Source organism: Lynx canadensis, chromosome A3 (assembly GCF_007474595.2).
Source record: "Lynx canadensis isolate LIC74 chromosome A3, mLynCan4.pri.v2, whole genome shotgun sequence".
NCBI lineage: Eukaryota > Metazoa > Chordata > Mammalia > Carnivora > Felidae > Lynx > Lynx canadensis.
This window is the reverse complement of record NC_044305.1, coordinates 129,837,545-129,853,845: the sequence shown is the minus strand read 5'-3', so window position 1 is coordinate 129,853,845 and position 16,301 is coordinate 129,837,545.

Genomic DNA, 16,301 nt, shown 5'->3' with positions numbered 1-16,301 from the left:
TGACTTTAGGACTTTAGTACTGCAAGAGGGGGGACTTAATAATTATCTTTTTTGGAGCTCTTCATACGGCTTTAGTGTTTTAGCGGAATGAGCATATAATAAGCTTTTTAATTAGATACACAGATCCAGCCATTCTTGGGCAGTGGTAGGCAACTCCAACCTGGGCAGAGTCTTTACCAGGACATTCATCCTATGATTGATGGTCCACTGTAGCTCATGCTTTGGGAGGTAGACTAATTCAATGAGAAAGAAGGAAAAGAGACAGTAAGTGAACTCCTTCTCTACCAATCAGACAATTCCTTTAAAGGAAATAAAGTGAAAGGATAAGAAGGCAAAAGTATCGCTTGAAGTAACACTGCTGCACCCGGAAATGTAAAACCAAGAAAGCAGCTATCAGTTGCCCACATTTGCAATATTCTCTACCTTTATTATACAAGTGTACATAAATGTTTCAGTCATGTGTTCTATGTCTAGGCTCTTTCACTTGGGCTGCTATTTCCTTGGCACTCTCCATTGTCATCACTGACTGGTTGACCAGTTGACTGCAGGCAACCAGCTCTCCTGGAACTTCTCTGTAATGTTTTCCTTCCATTTTCTGGACCCTGTATCTTCTCCTTTCTGGGTTCACTCTACATTTCTTTCCTTATGTAACTTGCTAAGAAACAACATGGGAGGTAAACTAAATGGGTGCAAGGAGTCTCCCTAAAAAAAGTAAACAAAGATCTGAGAAGAAACACGGCAGCTTATAAGAATACTACTATTCACATGCTTTAGGTTTCGCCAGGCGTAATGGCATAATAAAATTTCATCTTAAAATAAAGTCTTCCAGTTGACAATTTCTACTATATATATACAGAGATGAAAAACACACTTTTTAGCTTATTATTCTTGAATATGAATGGAAACAGGAAGGATCCAAAAATAATTGTGAAAATAGGAAAAGACTAAGAGTAAAATATCAAAACTAAACTGATCCAAGATAAAACACAGTTCAAGAAGCAGAGAAGGATATGGGGCACATGGGTGGCTCAGTTGGTTAAGCATCTGACTCTTGGTTTCAGCTCAGGTCATGATCTCACAGTTTCATGAGTTTGAGCCTTGCATCAGGCTCTATGCTGACAGTGCAGAGCCTTCTTGGTATTCTCTCTCTCTCTCCCTCTCTCTGCCCCTCCCCTACTCAGACTGTGTATCTCTCAAAATAAACTTAAAAAAATTAAAAAATGAAAAAACAAAAGCAGAGAAGGATATAAAGACCTCTAGTATGTCATTTCAAATAATTCAAAAGATTTCACATGCAATAGGGTGGGGTGGGAGGGTCTGATTAAATTCCTCCAGTGATTTACTGGTAAACTTGGAATTAAATCTACTGTAGCCTACATGACCTGATATGATCAGGTCCTGCCTTACTCTTCAAACCCATTGTCTATCACTTGCTTCCTCATTCATTAAGTAATGAATACTTTGACCACTCTGGCTCACTGCTCTTCCTCAAGCACAGCTCAACCTCTGGGCCTTTGCACTTGCTCTTCTTGAAATGCTCTTCTGCAGATTTTTGCACAACTGGGTTATTTTTGTCCTGTGGGTCTCTCCTCAAAACTTTCTTCTCAGAGAGCTTCCCTGCTTATCTTATCTAAAATACTTTCTAATACACATATATTCTTGCTTAAACTGGCAATTCTATTCTAGGAAATTGTATGTTTCCTAGAACTTAACAACATTGTATTTCAATTACTTATTTCATAACTTCCCATTAGAATATTATGTCTTATGTGACAGGGAGTGATTTCTTTGTTTATTGGCATTTCCCTAGATTCTTACAAAACTGTCTGGCACACAGTAGGTATTAAATAAATATTTGTATAATGAACAAATGGTTATGTATCATATTTTATAAGGTATTTTACATTTTAAATAACTATGGTTTGTTGACTAGTTCTATAAATATCTGTGTTAAGTGTTTGTGCAAAAGCTAGAAACCAGACATCTCTTATCTATGTTAGAAATATGTGATGCTATTTTAAAGGTTAATAAATATTTTGATAACAGTAAGTCTTCATTGAACTTCTGTATAACAAACACTATACTTTAGGTACATTACTTCAATCTATACTTAAAGTGATTGCTTACACTATGTACTCTTTTCTCCATTATACAGAAAGAGTAACTGAGACTGAATGAAATTAATCTACCAATTACTTGACCACTTACCAACGGTCATCCACAAAAAGGTGGGCCCACGAATTAAAATGCAAGTCTATTTGACTCCAAAACCCATGCTATTGACAACAGCTACCTTTCAGATCAGAGTCCTAATTTAACTGATCTATATTAGTCACCACATAAATCACATCTACTTATAAAATTTTTATTTCATTTTATTCCACTTTGATATTCAAACACATTCTTCCCTGTGTTTAATTGGTCTGAGTCTGACACAAACTTTAGGTGATTTATTTAAAAGTCAATTTAATTGGATGGTGTTCTTTGAAGGATCTGTATTTAATATCTAATTTCCCATAAATGTTCATTACAGTCTGACATCTTCCCTGAACAGCATTGGTTATGGCCCTAAAGATGATCTCACAGATCCTATGGTTATGACAGTTGGGTCCGCTCTTCTCTGTAAGGAAGGTCTACTTGTGTAGGCCTCCACATCTGCAAGATACAGACTGACAGAGAACAGACAGACCGATGGCACTCAGAACACCGAGTGCTCCACTGTTGGGACAGAATGGCATTTGGGCTGCAAAGACAGTATTTTCAGCTCCTGTAAGAGGGGACGGGACCTTGCTGCACTTATCATAATAACATAAATGCTCTGTGGAACACATTCAGCAGATATTCAAAATACGCAGTCACGACACCAAGAAATGTTACATTCTCGTCTTCTATTCTAGTCCCAATTGGCATTTCTTGAGGTTGAAGGCAATGTGAGCATTAGGGACAGGCTGAGGATGCTTGCTGTACATCTCACTCGGCTAAAAACAAAGTTTAAAGCTGTATATTTTGTGTTTGGGGCCATTTCGGTATGTCTCTGACACCAGAATGGCTACAACATGAAGTGCTGTGAGTATAACCGTGACCCTTCACTTTGACTAACGTCTCCTACAGAATCTACCCACTCCACTCAGTACTTAACCCACAGAACTTCTTGTATGCCACACCCCAGCACCTCTAATTACCTTGTGCAACACACTCTTGCCCTCAGTTGAGAATATTCTTCTCCTCTGGCAACGTTAGTCGTAATATTTTCACTGACACTGGAGGCGAGGTTGGCTACAGCGTCTTCTTTGGGTGTACGTAATACGTCTGTTTATCTAGCTGTCTCTCCAATTAGGATTGAGCTCCTAGGGGACAAGGAACTTATTTCTTCTTCATATTCTTAATTTCTTAAGTTTGAGAATAATGCATGATATACAGAAGAAATATAGTAAATGATACACGAATAAGATGAATGAATGAGTGAATGAATAAATGAGTGAAAGAGTGAATGAATGAATGGCTGAATTTCAAGCATTTAAAATAAACCTAGGTTCCACAACCTAGGGCGCCTGGGTGGCTCATTTGGCTTTGGCTCTGGTCACGATCTTGTGGTTTGTGAGTTTAAGCCCTGCGTCGGGCTCTGTGCTGACAGCTCAGAGCCCGGAGCCTGCTTCAGATTCTTTGTCTCCCCTTCTCTCTGCCCCTCCCATGCTCATGTTCTGTCTCTCTATGTTTCTCAATAATAAATAAATGTTAAAAAAAATTTTAAGTTAGGCATTGACAGGAAAAGTGAGATAGGAAGAGTGGACACTGTTTGCCACTGAGTATGTTTCTACTGCCAGTAGGAGAATAAATCAGTTCAGTGGGATACTGAATGGATTGGGAATGTGGACTCCAGTGTCCAAGTTTCTGAGCTCCAATCCTTCCTTAGAAGTCTCTTGCTCTGTGTCCTTGGACAAGCTACTAAACTTCTCTGAGACTGGATATTAGGAGTCTCTATCAACTGGATTCAAGTCAGACTTCAATGAGAGAATACGTAGATGTCTTTAGCACCATACTTAGCCCACATTAAGGTCTCAGAAATGTGAATGGCAGTAGAGATATCATGATATTGTCTTACTGTCTTGTGGTTATTCTGTAGGAAGAAAAGGTCTGGCCTACTGACTATGAGCGAAAGTGTACTGTCTTAAATAATAGAAGATTCTTCTTCTCTCTAGCTAAGCCTGAGACCGATGCTTTATGATAAGGCGCTGGTTCTTAAATACTTGAGATAAATAACAACCTGAAGGTTGTTTAGCTTAATTAAAAACGCATGCCTACCCTCTCAGCCATTGCAGATTCAGAGCATAAGAGAGGATGTCCTTGCCTGTGAAGAATTTATAGCCAGGGGAGACAAAAAGAACTACTTAAAGTGATCAGCAAAATTCCTCTGTTTTCTGAACAAGAGGCTAATCCTGCTTAGGTAAATTGTGGCATGTTGGATAAGCACACTTGTTAATAGGCTGATCACTCATTTTTTCCTGGATTTCTACTAAAGAAAGCCAGCACTCAGCATATAATAAAAAGGTGGATTTGGGCCAGCATGCTTAGCAATTTTCCCAGACACAACAACCTTACCTGTGGGCAGACCTGTTAGTTATTTAGAAAGTAAGAATGATTGACTCTTTTCACCTCTTTTACTTGCTTTCTGATTACTTCACTTACTTGGAAAAGACTGCCATCGCCAAATATTTTTGTTGTTACTGTAGTCAAGTTGTGAGAACAAACAGTAGTAATTAAACTTGAAAGACATGTACTTCCGTCAAGGACTAAATATATATGTGCATTCTCTTCTTTTCTCTTATAGGAGTGTGTGTGTGTGTGTGTGTGTGTGTGTGTGTGTGTGTATGGAACCTGATCATGGTTGTCACCGCTCAATGATAGAACAAAGAATCCGTGGGAGTAAATAAATAAAATATCGTTCATTAGGTAAACCTTAAGCAAAATATTCAGAACTAGCTATTTTATTTGTTTTTCCTATAGCCATCATTCAAATATTGACAGTAACATTCAGGAAGCGTTACCTAGCATGGGTATCATTTTACAACATTGTGTTTACATGGTCTTTTGTTGGAGACAATGTGAAGTCAACAAAAGAACCAAAACTGACCATTCACACTGTGACACAAGTGTACTTTATCAGAGAGCAGGTGTGCACATACATGCACACACCCAGCACTCGTTCACATGCACACACATGTGCACATGCACACATACATGCACACCACCCACATGCATGCCTGTTGACCTCTAAAAACCAGGTATCGGTGTTGTGTTTCACTCAAAGTGCCCAAACCCATCCTCTCCACACAGGTATTTTAGTTTATTTCCCCTCAATGATCCTAGGCTTTCAAACATCATATCCTAGATAACAGCTATCTTCTGAATCCTTATCTTATGTTTTTGACCCCAAAACACAAATATTTCAGAAGCAATGGAAAAAAAAAAAAAAGCACATCTCAATCATTGGCAGGAAGACAGGAAAAAGGTTTAACAGCAAGAGCACAACACTTATCTTGATCAATTATCCAGCCACACATGGATCCAGTCAGACTCGGGCTCAAATTCTCTCTCTTTAAAATTTCTTTAGGCAAAACCTATAACGGGATGAGCATCTCTCCCTGCCTTCAATATAAAAGTTATACTAAGTATTAAATGACACAATTACACAAAGACTTTTCTAAACTTTAAAGTGTCATGTAAGTGTGAATTATTACTATTTATTGCTCATTAACCATTTCCCTGTATGAAAATCCTAACTTGTAATTATGGAAACTTTGGTCATCCAGGATCTTCAAAGCCGGCTTTCTATTAAATTGTTTACAATTCTATGATTCCCATCATTCTCTGAACAGCTATGAAGTTCACTGTGACCAAGTGAAAGTCTTGGAGAAACTACCCTCCCTCTCTCCAGTTAAAAGTTCAAGTTAAAATGATCAGAAAGCTCCTGACAAACGTATTACCCATATTTTTTTTTTATTTTATTAAAATGTAATTTAGGGGAGATAAGTCACGTAAACATACACTCAGTGAATTTAGATAAACGCATACACTTATGTAACTGACACCATCATCAAGATACAGAACATTATCATCACCCCCAAAATTCTCCTTGCCTCTTCTCAATTTATCCCAATTAAGGCCCCAGGCAGCCAATGATCTGCTGTCATTATATATTTTCTAGGCTTCCATATAAATGCAATCACACTGCATACATTCTTATCATCTAGCTTCTTTACACTGGAATAGTGGTTTAAGATTCATCCATGTTGTTGCAATAATTCAGCCTTCTTTGCTACCGAATACTATTCATGGTATGTATATATCAAAATTTGTTTATCCATTCACCTGTTGATGGACATTGGGTTGTTGTCATGGCCTTTTATGGCTAAAGTTGCCATGAATATTTTCACACTTGCTGCTATGAACTACATTGTGTCTCCCCCAACCAAATTCACATGGTAAAGCCCTAATCCCTGGTATGATGGTATTTGGAGATGGGGATTTGGCAAAGTAACCAAGTTTAGATGAGGCCATGAGGGAAGGCCTCCATGATGGGATTAGCGGTCTTATAAAATGAGACGGGATGCTCACTCTTTCTGTTTGCCATGGGAGAACACAGTAGGAGACTGTCCATCTACAAGCCAGGGCCACACTGGGTATCCTGGTAGTAGACTTTCAGCCTCCAGAACTGTGACCAATACATTTCTGTGGTTCAAGCCACCCAACTATGGGTGGCTTCTTTTGTTATCACAGCAAAAGCTGATTGGCACTGGCCTTTGAGCATGTGTTTTCAATTCTCCTTAGTAAATTCATAGAAATGAACGGAATTATGGGTATGGTAGGTATGTGATAACTGTGTTCACTGATTGACAAAATGCGTCTCAAAGCGTTAATCATCTTACATTCCACTGTAATTTTTCCACTGTGCCACTGTGAATGCCAGTTGTTCTACCTTGTCCAAAATACTTTGTTGTAAGTTTTATCCTCCCATAATTAAGGAAAAAACCAAGCATAAACCAAAGTTTAAAAAATGTGCTATGAACATCTGTGCTCCACCCCCTAGATTGTACCATTAATATATTTTTTATCACATATCTATTCTTCTACATATCCACTAATCCGACTTATTTTTGGTGCACCTCAAAGTTAGTTGCAGACATAGGTACACCCTTTCTGTAAACTTCAACGTTCAAATCATTAAATAGAATTCAGCATTTATATATATATTTTTTAATTTTGAGATGAATTTTAAATACAGTTAAACGCACAAATGTAAATGTGCCTTTGCTGAGTTTTGAAAAATGCTGGCGGACCATTCCCTGTAAAGAATTAAAACACTGAGATCATTCCAAGAAGGTTCTTTTTGGAACCTTAACAGCTAATGGAAATCAATATTCAGATTTTTTCCACTGTAGATGAATTCTGCTTGTTCTGGTTTTTTTTTTTCTTGTTTTTTTTTTTTTTTAATTCATCCAGCATCATGCTGAAACGTACATACTAAATCAGGCAGCATACTTTTTTTTATATAAAGAGTGTATCATTGGGCATGCGCAATCTCCTCCAGACTGCCATCAATGCGTGTGACTGTGCTCCCCAGCTTGGCTTCCTAGGAGTCACTGCCCCTGGTGAGAGCAGCTTACTGATCAGCCAGTGTTTGGTCAGACTTTTTGCATAAGTCCCTAGTCCCGGTGAGGCTTCTGCCTCCTGTTGAAGGAACTGCGTGTGGTTTATGGAATGTTCCCAAGTCTGTCCCAAGTCTTATTTGATTCATGCAGCCTGGTACCTGGTACATAACCTTGCTGACCTCTAGGGCTGACGGTAATTCCAAGAAGGCTCTTCCTAGCTTTCTCTTTCCCTAATTATCGGTGACACTTTGGGTTGCTTTGCTCTTTCGGTCGTTGCCACCAGGATTATGGAGCCACGAAGGCCCTTCTCAGTGCTCTCTTGCAAGTTTTGGTGTTTTGTCTGTTTGCTGATTTTGTTTTTTAACACCCTTAGGCATGGAATTCTCCATGCTTTGTTCCAAATAAGGGTTGTACCCTCAGGCAAAGCTTGAGGGCCTTTGGACAGTGAGTACCTCCCAACAGAAGCTCTGTAACAATGTACCTGGGTAGGGTTCAACAACAGTGGCCTACAACTTCCAGAGGGACGCCACTGCTCCTTGAGTGGATACTTTGGGGCAGGGGAGTGGTAGCTCTTGCTTCTCTTGGCTTGTCCATTTAGGCATGGAAGCTCTACTTTGGAGCAGGGATGACAGAGGCCCAGTATTCTCAGCCTGAAGCAGAATCTCTACCCTATGACTAGGGGCTGGGTGGAGGAGAGGAGTGCTGTGTCAGTCTGACAGTCCCCTAAGTGGAAGCAGCTAGGAAAAGAGCTTTTGCAGCATGAGGCTGTGAGGGATGAGGACTACCACAAGCCTGCTCTCCCATAGAGGCAGCTCCGGGATGGGAGCTTGAAGCAGAAGGACTCCTTCCCCGCCCATGCCTGTCCATTTTCTTGGTTACCCCTCCTGCAGCAGGGCCCCAAAGTAGTTTCTGTAAGGTGGACCTTCAGTGCCAAGAGAGGGAGTTGTAGCTCAAACACCGATGATTCTTCCTGTTCTTACTGAGAATAATTACAAATCTTGAATGGGTGGCTTTACATTTGCTGTACCCTTTAGGAAAAATTTCCATAAATGTTTAAATTGTCATTTTTGGTAATTTTCTCTGGTTAAATATACATTTTATTAGGAAGGGGCTGCACTTCTCGCCCACAATTCCAGAAGCGGAGCCTGGGATGGAGCCTCTTTCATTCCATAGGTCGGTAATTTGTGTTTTCTCTCTGATTTTCTTGATCAGCCTAGGAAAAGGTTCATAAATTTTGGGTGAAGTTAGTAAACAGCCACTTTTTGTTTTCATTGGTTTTTTTTTTTTTTTTTTTTTGCTTTTTGTGCATTTTTCTCTTTCCTTTCTTTCTGCTTTTATTATTTTTTTTCCTCTGTTTACTTTGTTTCCTTTTTTTTCTTTTCTTTTCATAGCTTCTAAAGGCAGAAGTTTAGGTCATTGGTTTCAGACCTTTCCTCTCTTATAATACAATAATTGAAAGCACCAAATTTTCCTTTAATCACTTTGTTAGCCACATCTCACAAATGTTCGCTCTGTTCAAAAAAAATTTTTTTTTTAATTTCCCTTTTGATTTCTTTGACTTTCAGTTGTTTATGGGTAGTTTTCTAAATATTTGGAGATTTTACAGATATTAATTTGTTACTGATTTCTAGTTTAATTATTCTGTGATAGTTAAACTATGTGTGTTTTCAATCATTTTCAATTTATGGAGAGTCCTTTCATGCCCCAGTGTTTTGTCTCTATTGATGATTGTTTCATTTTGATTTGAAAATACAATTTGTTCTACTCTTGGTGGTGGAGTGTTCTGAAGAATGCAATATGGCCAAACTGGTTAACAGTCAGTTGTATCAGTCTTATTGTATCAATTACTGAGGGTGCATTGTTTGTACCAGTAAGTCAAATTTTGGTTAGGTACATTCCCACTACCTTCTGCGTGGCCTCTCATCACTGCATCCAAAGCTGTTCTTATTCAGAATATTGAGAAAGTCCATTTCCAAATTTCCTGTGGAATGAGTGGCTCCTTCCTGAAGGTTTAGAATTCTGCTTTCTCCAACCTCATAAACAAAACAAAGCATCCATTCATCTTCCAGGTTCCAAAACTTTCATGAAATCTTCTGTCTCGTGTCATCGCCTATCTCATTCTCTTCTTCTTTTATTTTGAGGCTATGCCTTTTTAGTCTTATTGTCAGTTTAGTGTGGATTCTGGAGAGTCAACTAGATATATCGAAGTATCCATCATGTTTAACTGGATTAGTTACTAGAGTGAAGTTTAAAAAAAAAAATCCAGTGTTCAATTTTTTTTTTTTAAAATAGCCTAGTAATTTATGGTAATATAGCTAATTAGAACCACAGGCCATAACTAAAATGATTTTTATAAAGGCCACATACTTACATAGAAAATGCTTATGATGAGGAAAGGATAATCAATTTTACATTTAAAGTGATTCCAATGATATTTTGACATGCTCCTGACTAAGAAAGCAATAAGAATTAAATGGTAAACTCCAAGATGTTAACAATGTATAGGAGTGCTAAAACTATAAATCGCTCTCAATCTCTTTTCATTTTTGTATTCTCTGCGTTTACTGCAATGGGTGGATAATACTTTCATAATGAAAAAGAAATTGGACAATAGAATAACTGTATGGAAAAATGTCTTAAATACAGGAAAGCTTAATTTCTAACTCTTTTGTAAAGATCAACAGTGCCCCTCTTCATGCCTAGCTGACCAATTGTTTCTACCAGCTGGGCACACTGGCAATCCACCAAGAGAATGGAGATCGCACCTAATTTCCATAATTATGGAAATTGTTTAGCAGCTGCTATTTCTTTTCTTTTTAACCTTTCTATAGAGATATGTATTTTGTAAAAGAATTTGAGAATAATAATAATTAGTCTATCTTTGGACCAGCAGTATAGACAATGTAGACAGCCTGGCATTAACTACCTACCTAACTCAAAGGGAGAAATATATCCTTTCTCAATATAAATATTTTTATCTGTTGGAAAAATGGTTGACTCCAATAGTTATTATAAACAATGATGTACTCACTTTATATATGATAACTGAGAAATCTATCTGGAATGACTTATACCAGTTGTTTTCAAATTTTCTTAGTGAATGGTTCATTTAACATCTCAGTAATCTTTTTTTCCCATGGCACACCTTAGGTCAAAGAAGTCTCTGATAATTCCATTTGTTTATTAAAAGCTTCAGACAACTTAAGAAGTATTAATTATCCTAATAACGTAATAGAGTTTTGGAAGAATAGTTTATGCCAAACGAGATAAAAAATAATTTTTTCTCTTAAATAATCACAATTTCTAACACTAAAACTTCCTTTTGGGCTCTCTGCCACCTCTCAAACCTTGGAGTCAGATTGGACACCACCATCTTCATTTCCTATTCTATCCTGATTGTCTTGTTTTTGGTTGGTACTTGCATTTCATTATGGCAACCAACAGAAACCCAGCTTCACAATGACAGCATCGAAAGATACGTAAGGGGATCCAATGCTGAAACTGAAACATCTCAAGGTCATGTTTGCATAGTTCCTAAAAGACATTGAATACCCTCCCTTTTTCTTAAAAAAATTAAACTGTCCCTCAGAGTCCTCTGTGTGGTTCCCCAGGATGCTTCAACACATGGTTTTGGAACCATGGATTTACAAAGCATATCTAGAAATAATTAGAAAGCTAATATCTATTCAGCTCTTTTGGAGACATGCTTAAAGACATTAGAAGATCCTTCCATGAAATTTTATAAAAACCAGAGCTAAATGCCCTAAACTGTATCTAATTCAATTAACCTGCTTCATGGATGAAAACATTGGAACAAGTACATCACAAGATTAGGCTTGCTAAAGGACACAGAGCTAATTAGTAGAATAATCACTGTTATATCACTTGTGATATTTTATTACAATATTCTATTGACTTACCAACTTTGATTATTGAATAACAAGAATCATGTCTGCTCAGGGATCAGGGTCTTTCAACTCCTAGTTTTGACAAGGGTCATTGTATGTACTCAATAAGTGTCTCTTTACTTATTAAAAAGTTTAGATAGGCATTCATGGGAATTCATGTTTAGTTCTTTATTCACATCAAGGTATATTTGAGAAAAGGGGTGCCTGGGTGGCTCAGTCAGTTGAGCATCCGACTTCGGCTCAGGTCATGATCTCACAGTTCGTGAGTTCAAGCCCCGCGTCGGGCTCTGTGCTGACAGCTCAGAGCCTGGAGCCTGCTTCAGATTCTGTGTCTCCCTCTCCCTGCCCCTTTCCTCTCATACTCTGTACCTCTCTGTCTCTCAAAAAATGAATAAACATTAAAAAAAATGAAAAAATATCTGAGAAAATCATTTCTATAGTCACATGATACAAAATACAAAATTTAATTTCTTCACTAATTTGATAGAAAATGGGCCATCTTCTTGGCTCTTGACACCAAATCTTTAAAACTATTCACATTTCATTAGAATAAATTTCAGAGTATCAACACTGATAAGTATCCATTTTAATCTAACCAACTTTTGTCTTATTAATCTAAAATTGGATTATTTCATACAATCAACCATCTGTTTTTATGGCAGTTAGCTGCAAAACAGGTAAACAAAACCAAGAAATTGTCTCTAAAAATAATTGACTATTAACTACCTCAAGATTAATATAGAACTGCATATATTATTTCATTGACATGTTCCTTGATTCAGTCTACCAGTTTAACTAAAATTCTTTTCATTGTTATATGCCATTGTAGTTCCTGGGACTTCAAAGTAGTATAAAATGCTTATTGTCAGTAATTTAAAATGTAGTTAATTCACAGGAATATAAACAACTAGCTATAATAAAATATAAAATAGGCTATAGCAGAGCTATCATGATACTAAAAATGAGGAACAGTCTGTTCCATCTATATAGTTCAAAGAGGACTTCAGAGAGGAGGGACAATGGAACAAAGGAAGAAAGAGTCTGGCCAGGATGAAGGAAAAGTATGACTATAAAGAATCATAAATGTTTAGGACATTTTGGGGAGAAAACGCTTAGCTATATGTGCTGAAGACTGGAAAGGAGATGAGATAAAGGCAGAGCATTACTCTGGAAAGGTACAGTTGAGAAAACTGAGTCTCTGAGGAGAGTAACTCATAGTCCCCAGTAGGGGGTGGGGGGACTCATCCTCTTGCACTCAGACCCCCATAAGGCTCTCCACATAGAATATGTTTCCTTGTAGTAAATGCTGAGCTCTGCATCCAATTTAGGTCTTCACCTAAAGTTCTAACCATCATCTGACTCTGGGATCCCATATACTTTCCCAGGTCTTATATCTCCATCATAAAATGTGCATAATAGCAATTCTGAAGTGTTTGTATGAAAATTAAATGACAGAACACATTTATATTGCCTAGTACAATGACTAGCTCACAGAAGTTGTTTGAAAGAAAGAAAAAGAAAGAAAGAAAGAAAGAAAGAAAGAAAGAAAGAAAGAAAGAAAGAAAAGAAAAATTAGATTATCCCTCCCATTCAAAATCCATTCAGTTGCACAATTTAGCATTTCCACACTAATGTTTTAATATACTTGTGGCATTTTCCTTAAGGCAAAGTTAACAAAATCCAGTAACCGTAAGAGATGATAATTAACACAGCTGGGGGAAGATAACAGAATTTAAGTTGATATGACTATATTGTGCCTTTGGTAGAAACTAAAGAATTGGACAGCTCATGCCCAACCTAAAGAGATATCCAATGTTAAGTCCAAGTTGATGTGGAAAGACGTCCTCTTGAAATGTAGGCCTAGTTTTGTCAGATCTTCCAGTTTTTCAAGAGAGGCTAGAAATCTGGATTTTTAATGTGGAATTTTCAAATACGCAAATGTTTTCTTTTAGCATTAATCACATACCTTCTGTACCCCCTAAATCAACAGGCCTTCAATTCCATGGCTACTCTGGGCCAGTGTTAGAGGAATGTTTTATTTTTATGCCAAGCTATAGAAGCTTTTCATAATTTTGCCACTCTTTACTGTTTACATTCACATAAATGAACTGTCCTCTACTATGCCTGCCAGCTAGCTAAAATGACCTTGAGGAAATGCACATTGTTCATACATCTTATCTGGGGGTATCAAAGGAAAAAGGGAGGTTGAACTGAGTTCACTTCTTGAGTGTTTTGGTCACTCCAAATACAGTGAAAACAGGGTAAATTCTGGGGAAGGTGACCATTTTGCATAGTAATTAGTCTCCAAGATGACAAATGAGGTGAGACTTTGCTCCCTTTCCACCCTTATAAACTTTCTGGGCTCTAGGCATTGGGTGCCCTGATTGGCCAGGAACACAGCTACAGAGTGCAGTAATAGAGTAAAGGAGAAAGGAAGGAAGATTTCCCAAGAGGCAGATTTCCATGGAGAAAGCCTGAGGCACTTAGGGAAACCAATTACTCCTTGCATCTGGGGCAATGCTTCCTCCCAAGCCTGGCACTCAACCCAGACCACCTTGGGCTGAGATTGGGCAATTTCCATCATTTGCCCTCATATGCTCATTTCCCTCCTGTAACTTTGATTAATTTTTTCCCACTATTTGTCTTCTTCTCCTGTTTATTTCTTGTCAAATGGAGTTTATCAGCTAGAGTAAAAATTTATCCAGTTGTCTCTTCAGAAAAAAAGCCATCATGAAACATTAATATGAATTAACAGTGGAGGTAATTATGACACCATATTTTTGGACACTATTCTGGTGACCATTTGGGTTTGTGTATTTATTTGATTGCCTCTCTTATTGCCCCAAGGCTGCTCAGAGAGTAGCAGCCTATTTAGTATTTGGAGATCTGGGTTGAATCACTCTAACAATGTAACAATAAGAAATTATTTAACTTTTCTGAAAGTTGGGCTTTTCATTTCTCAGTTGAAACCTTTTTAACTCTGTTACCATTGCATTGCTCTGGGGATTAACGTAGTTAATTTAGATAAAATCACTACTGTCCTCTCCCCCCTCTCTCCCCCCCCTACTGAAAACTGATTTGAATTAGCCCATTCACATGGGCCTCCCCCACTCCACACACAAGATTTACAAAAGGTAGAAAAAATAAATAAATCTTTTCCACGCAAAAGCTAACCAAGAGCTTATAGTCTAGATCAGGGAAAACTAACAGTGATCTTAACTAAGTCTACCTGAATCTGCATAGTTATTACAAATGTTAAATTTTTCTCTGACTAGTCTAAGATACAAGGGGAAAAGGAGGGCATGGTCATTGGTAAAACTCATTCTTCTTTATTCACAGTTGATGAATGCTCTTAGTTTTCTGAAGACGCAAACTTCAGAATTCTGCTATAATTTTTGTATATAGGATGTCCTCTATTGAGGCTTTAAGATATTTTACAATGTCTTGATGTGTAACCTATTGTAAAATAAAATCCAATTGGGGGTGGCACCTGGGTGGCATAGTTGTTTGGCGTCTGACTCTTGATCTTGGCTCAGGTCATCATCTCACTCTTCTTGCGTTCGAGCCCCACATCGGGCTCGACACTGATGGCAGAGAGCCTGCTCGGGATCCTACTTCGCCTTCTCTCTGACCCTCCCTGCCTGTGCTCTCTCTCTCTCTCAAAATAAATAAATAAACTTAAAAAAAGCCCAATGGAATCACATCATATCCATTATTGCCATTTACCTATATTTGATTTTTTTTTTAAGTTTTATTTACCTACCACAGAACTGTAAGCTGACTGGGGTATGTGGGTCATCTCAGGTCCTAACTACATTAGATTATTTGTTTTCTCATCAGAATCGTGAGATCACAACAAGCAAAGGATAGTACACATGAGAAATATTTGGGGGGCGGGGAGAGGACAGAAAGATAGAATATACTCCAAATATTCCTCAGTCTTTGATATGTAACTGGTGCCTTTGCCATTGGGCATGTGGACAAACAGCTTTAATGATTACTTCCAATGATTTTTTGACCTAAAACTTTTTCTTTTAATGTGAGGTTAGAAAGTGCTATGACATCCTACACCTGAATCTGAGAACTAGAATTTCACAGAATGTACTATTTTGAATTGAGCTTCAGATTAGGAAAGAAGTACGCATTAAACATGTATTCAAAAATGTTAACAATGTAAAGCAGTTATGCAGAGTACTTAAACTAAAGTATAACATGATTACAGAGGCATTCATTTCTGTGGTTTATTACACTGGCATCGAGCCGCTATGCCTTCTGAAAAGCACAGACCGAGTACAAAACTGGTTCAGAAAAAAGAAAAGGAGTGAAGTACCAATCACAATCACTCGACATTTACAGAGTCAGTAAAAGGGATAAAACATGCACACACAAAAAAAGACTTCTATTCTTTAGGCCGAGCTCCTTTTAAATAGAGTTATTCTTGACACTCTGGCTGAAAAATAAAATCCATCAGAGGAATAAATATTCAACAGGAGGAGAGCCCAAATAGTCACAAGATAAATTAGCAGTAAGGGATGGTTTGTCCCTCTCTTACCAATGGGAGAAATATCATTCAGCACTTTCTGGGGGTTTCCTTTCAATGTCACCATAATAATGAAAACCAGTTAGGGCGAAACGACTGAATACCATAGCCTTGAATTTTATCCAGAGACATTTTTAAAGCTTTAATATTCAACTTAAGATGCCACTAAAACGTATTGCCTCATTTTTGTAAAGTAGTTTGCTT